This window comes from Nycticebus coucang, chromosome 14 (genome assembly GCF_027406575.1).
Source record: "Nycticebus coucang isolate mNycCou1 chromosome 14, mNycCou1.pri, whole genome shotgun sequence".
In the NCBI taxonomy this organism is placed as follows: Eukaryota; Metazoa; Chordata; class Mammalia; order Primates; family Lorisidae; genus Nycticebus; species Nycticebus coucang.
The window spans coordinates 94,990,549-94,996,548 of NC_069793.1; the positions used below are offsets into that span (position 1 = coordinate 94,990,549).

Consider the following 6,000-nt stretch of genomic DNA (forward strand, 5'->3'; position numbering starts at 1 on the left):
TTATGAAAAGCTATTCTGTGACATTCTCTGCATTATAAAACAGGGGGTTCATAACATCATACCAAGTGGGAAAATCAGATATTTTAGAGGGAGAATTAGAGAATAACTACATCTTAAATAGAAGCATTAATGTAACTTCATTAAAAGCAAATTGAATAAGTAAATGACTTACTACATAATTTTATTTAATATTAAACAAATACTCAGTGGGCAGGCAGATAACAAGTAGTTACATGCAAAGTTTCTCAGATTTTTAGAGTACTTAGGACTTACGTGAAGAGTTCATTAAAAGTGCAGGCTCACAGGCCAAACCAGAGATTTTAATAGAACTGGGAGACAGGGATGGAGCCTAGGAATCTGTAAATTATTAAACAACTCAGTGACTGGTAAAAGATAAGAGGTTACTATGGATTCAGATGTGTCCATACTAATTTGAACTAGAGAAGTGGAAGAATGGTGGGTAGGACAGAATGAACATTTTCAAACCAGAGGCAAGAACAAGTCAAGATGTTTTGGTTTAAATAAAATCACTCAGGGCGGCGCCTGTGGCTCAGTCGGTAAGGCGCTGTCCCCATATACCGAGGGTGGCGGGTTCAAACCCGGCCCCCGCCAAACTGCAACTATAAAACAGCCGGGCGTTGTGGCAGGTACCTGTAGTCTCAGCTACTTGGGAGGCTGAGACAAGAGAATCTCTTAAGCCCAGGAGTTGGAGGTTGCTGTGAGCTGTGTGAGGCCACGGCACCCTACCGAGGGCCATAAAGGGAGACTCTGTCTCTACAAAAAATAAATAAATAAATAAATAAAATCACTCAGAGTAGAAAAGATCTCCAGGATCAATCAAGCTAAAAAAATCTGGGGATTAGAATTTTGAAACTAAGATTTCAGAAAAGGGGAATAATACAATAGTGATTTTTACAGGAATGTTGACTTGATGGTATATACTGTAAGCCGGAAAGCCAGCAAAAGATTCAGAATGAAGTGATAATGGTGAGCATTAAGGAGGAGGTATTTACTATAGAAAATAAAGTGCCAAATCAAACTGATTAACATATATAGTTGTGATTTAATAAAAATTAAAAAATTTAGAAAGAAAAAAAGGATATTTTGTGAGATATATTCTGTACGGGTATTATGTGTTTGGGCTATTTTAAAGGATATATAAAATTTTTTTTAAAAGAAAAGAAAATGAAGTGCCAGAATACATTTTAGTAAAAAAAAAATAAAGTTGAATTTCCTGTCACATACCTAAGGATAAGCGGTCAAAGTTAAATACATTATAAAATATCCATCACAAACATAAGAACAAAACAACCATAAAAATATCAACAATAACAATAACAAGAATAAAATAAATTTTAACAGGTTTCTCCAATGTTTCCTTTCATCATTATTGATACTCCATAAAAGCTTCATAGCAGTTTGTACGCCTTCTTTTAATGGGGTTTTGAAGGCAAAATTTTCTTTACTTTCATGCTGAAAATCCATTGAATGTTCAAAGTGTTTGATACCCAGAATTTTTTCAGTTCTTTCTAAAGTTTTGCCTCACTTTGTTTCCTTGTTAGCAAGTTGAGAGCAGAGTTTTGACACCTCCTGAAAAGATTTTGTTTCATTATACAGTTCTTCACGAAGGAGACACCACCTATTCATTTCTTCAGTTAATTCTGCCATTGTATTTTCTTTTCCTGATTTTCTTGCTTGTCTTCCAGATATTTCCTAAAGTCTTGTTGCTTAGGTTGGTTCTGCAAATCAGTTACTTTTTTAAGAGAAGAATTGTGCTTTCCTTAACTTCTGCTTCTGTAGGCGCCAACTGGGTCTGCAGGTCTAGAAGTATCGTAGCGTAGTCTTGATTTGTGCTCTCAATTGCCAACGCCTGATGTTGAAGATTCTCTGCGCTTTTTCTCAGCCTTGGCCTCTTTTTTTGAGTAGGGATGAGTTTTCCAGCTTAAGATAGATGGGTTTTCTATCTCACTAGCTGTTAATGCTTGATAGCTTTCAAACTGAGCGGTAACATCCCCAAGGTTTTGCCCTATACCATTGTACTTTTCCTGCAAAAACAGGGTGGCCTGAGAGTTAGCGGCTTTGCTTTTCTCCAGTTCAGCGTCTTTCCCTCTTGGCTTTTCTTCTAGGAGTTGGAGCTCTTCAACTCTAAATTTTGTTTCTTCATCCACTTGCTTGACCAGTCTTTAATCAGTCCCTCTTGAAAAGAACATAGCTTCTGCTGAAGACTAGAAGAGAATTCCTTCTCTGGTTGCAGAAGTGAATCCGTTTGTAACTTTTTGCTGAAGCTTTTCGTGGTCTTGTTTTTCAAGAATAAACTTCTCACATCTCAGCATCCAGTTTTTCATCCAGTTCTCTATTTCTATATCTAAGGTCTTCTATTTCTTTTTAAAGCAGCTTGTTTGTCAAGTAGCACTCAGGCTCCTACTTGTTTAGACAGCATGTATTTTCCTCAAGAAACGGACAAAGGGGCTGGGTGCAGTGGCTCACGCCTGCAATCTTAACACTCTGGGAGGCCGAGGCAGGTGGATTGCTTCAGCTCAGGAGTTTAAGACCAGCAAGAGCAAGAATGAGACCCCATCTCTACTAAAACTAGAAAAACTAGCAGGGTGTTGTGGTGGGTGCTTATAGTCCAAGCTCCTGGGGAGACTGAGGCAACGACATCACTTGAGCCTAGGAGTTTGAGATTGCTGCGAGTTAGACTAATGCCAAGGCACTCTAGCCTGGGGCAACAGAGTAAGACTATCCCAAAAAGAGAGAGAGAGAGAGCGAAACTGATGAAGTCTTACAATTTCATCATTCTTCTTTTTTAAATTTTCTTCTAACTGGGCAATTTCTATCTTGATCTGATGCACAACTAGTTTCTTCAATGTATTCTGAGAGTTTTTCTGTTCCAGATTTTTCATCAATCTTGTCTTTCTCTATTGAAACACGTTTCTCAAGTTGGGCTATCATTTTCCCCCGAGACTCTGTGAGATTCTTCTGGGTGACCCACAGCTTCACCTCCATGACATCATACTCCTCATCTCTTTTGTTTCTAACTTTCATTAATTCCAGTTTGGAATTTTCATATTTTTCTGGTTATCATTTCCAGAAAACTTAGATTTCAGTAGTTCCTTAGTCCTTGTCAATTCAGTAAACTGTCTCCCTGGTGAAGCGATACTTGCAGAGAGTGACAGTTAGCTTTGCTTCCATCTTCTCCAAGTCAGTTTCCAGCTCCTGGACCCTCCTGATCTGAGCACCACATTTCTGCCCAAGATCACAAATCTCTTTTTCTAATATCTTCGAACCTTTAGCATTCTTTTGAGATTCCCTCTGTAATTCCAAAAGTCATAACTTTTCTAGCCGAAGCAGTCAAGGTAGCCTCTTTGTCAACACTGGCATTTTGTTGAGAGTCTTTGTTTTTTAAATCGTTGCGATTTCCAAAAGGTACTGATGCTTCCACTACTTCTGATGTTTTGATATCATAAGCACGTGGAGCTGATGCACAACCTCCCCTGGCGGGCAGCTTCCAGGAACACAGTGGATGGAGAGCTCTTCTCAGCTGCCCCATCATCTGCACCACTGCTGCAGGGGCCACAGCCATGATCACCATGGGCCTCAGCTCAGTCACCCTTGGCCCGCCTCTCCTAGGCCTAGGCTGAGTAAAATGATTGTTTTTACTTTGTGTGCATTAAGATTTGTTCTTTGTCCTGTGAAGTTTCATGGGTCTTAACAAATGCATAGTGTCCTATATCTACCAATTATAGTGTCACACAAAATGTTTTACTACCCTAAAAAAAACAAAACACAAAAAACGATGCTTTACCTATTCACTCCAAATCCCTAACAATCCCTGTATTTACCATCATTCTAGTTTTGTCTTTTTTAGAATGTCATAGAGTTGAAATCATACAGAATATAGTCTTTTCTTTCTTTCTTTCTTTTTTTTTTTTTTTTTGAGACAGAGTCTCAAGCTGTTGCCCTGGGTAGAGTGCTGTGGCATCGTAGCTCACAGCAACCTCCAACTCGGGCTCAAGTGATCCTCTTGCCTCAGTTTTTCTATTTTTAGTAAAGACAGGGTCTTGCTTTTTGCTCAGATTGGTCTTGAACCCATGAGCTCAAGCTTTCTGCCTGCCCCAACCTCCCAGAGTGCTAGGATTACAGGCGTGAGCCACTGCGCCCGGCCAGAGTGTAGCCTTTTTACGCTAGCTTCCTTCACCTAGCAGTCTGCATTTGAGATTCACCCATCATTGTGTGGGTTGCCAGCTCATTCCCTTTTTTTTGCTTTTCATTGAGTAGTATTCCATTGTATGGCTGTACCAGTTTATCCATTTACCTTTAATTCAGGGCATAGGGGTTGCTTACAGTTTTTATAATTTATAAATAAAATTTTATGTGGACGTAAGTTTTCAAATTAGTTGTATAGATTCCTAGGGGCATTATTTCTGGATTAAATAGTAAGACTATATTTGATTTTATAAGAACCTGTCAAACTATCTTCCAAAGTGGCTGTACCGTTTTGCATTCCCACCAGCAATGAATGAGTGTTCTCACATCCTACCGGTTGGGATGGCCGGTATTTTGAATTTTACCATTCTAATAGGTATGTGGTATATCTGATTATTGTTTTAGCTTACATTTTCTTTCTTTCTTTTTTTTTTTTTTTGAGACAGAGTTTCACTTTGCCACCCTCGGTAGAGTGCTGTGGCATCACAGCTCACAGCAACCTCCAACTCTTGGTCTTAGGCAATTCTGTTGCCTCAGTCTCCCAACTAGCTGGGACTACAGGAGCCCACCACAATGCCCAGCTATTTTTTGTTGCAGTTTGGGCCGGGGCTGGGTTTGAACCCGACACCCTCGGTATATGGGGCCAGCGCCCTACTCACTGAGCCATAGGCGCCGCCCAACTTACATTTTCTTAATGATGAATGGCATTGAACATCTTTTAATATGCTTATTTTTTATCTGCATATCTTCTTTGAGGAGGCTCTGTTCAGATCTTTTACCCATATTTATTTGAGCTGTTTTCTTATTTCTGAGTTTTAAAAGTTGTTTGCATAGAAGTTCTTGATCAGATATGTGTTGTGCAAATATATTTTTTTTTTTTTTTGGTTTTTGGCCGGGGCTGGGTTTGAACCCGCCACCTCTGGCATATGGGACCGGCACCCTACTCCTTGAGCCACAGGCGCCACCCAATTGTGCAAATATTTTTTCTACTTTGTGACATGTCTTTTTATTCTTTCCACTGTGTCTTTTGAAGAACTGAGGTTTTAACTTTTAATGAAGCCCAGTTTATCCATTTTTTCTTTCATGTAGCATGCTTTTCATGTTATAAAGCTCTATGACAACTTTTCACTTACTTTTAAATAAACAGACCTTTAAATCAAAAATCTAGTTTCAAATTTTAAATTCAGAAATTAATTAAAATGACAGGTACATGAATCAGCTTTAATCTTCGTCCAAAGCTAAGTCCCCCCGCCACCCCCGCTTCCCTAACTAACACTTGTACTGGCTGTTTCTTACTCTCAGGATCAGAGGGATGATTGGCTTCTGCTGTGACATAATTCTTTTCATCCCACACTTTTTAATCCTGGATTAGGGATGAGTTAAAAGAAGGGAGGAGAACTTGGTGGGATGACTTTATGGTCCAACTTTTTTTGTGGGCCCTTTCTATGGCTCTGCGGAGGCTTCCTCTGGACTCCTTTAACCACAATCTTCAAAACAAAAGGGGATGTATTTGCTTCCCTGGAATGCTCTGCCCTCAGCCTCTGGTTTCCTACTGGTGCATTCACTGTGGATATATGCCCGCATCCATTCCCTCCCAGGGTGGCTCCAGCTCCTCTCTCTCTGTGACTAACATTTTGCTCACAGAGAAACACTCAGGCCTTCTTTCCTTAGACGCTCACAGGCACTGCAGGCCATCCTGTCTTGGGTTGCCTTCTTTTTTGCTAACACCAAAGCAAGGAGTCACTCCATATCCTATGGTTGCCAGAATTTCTGTAGGGTTCTTTTGGTTTCAGG

The 6,000-nt window shown here is 39.9% G+C and overlaps 1 pseudogene; it reads right to left on the reverse strand.

The window, feature by feature from the left end:
• Positions 1-1,542: 1,542 nt before the first annotated feature.
• On the reverse strand, positions 1,543-2,345 carry LOC128564553 (hyaluronan mediated motility receptor-like; annotated as a pseudogene).
• Positions 2,346-6,000: the final 3,655 nt, after the last annotated feature.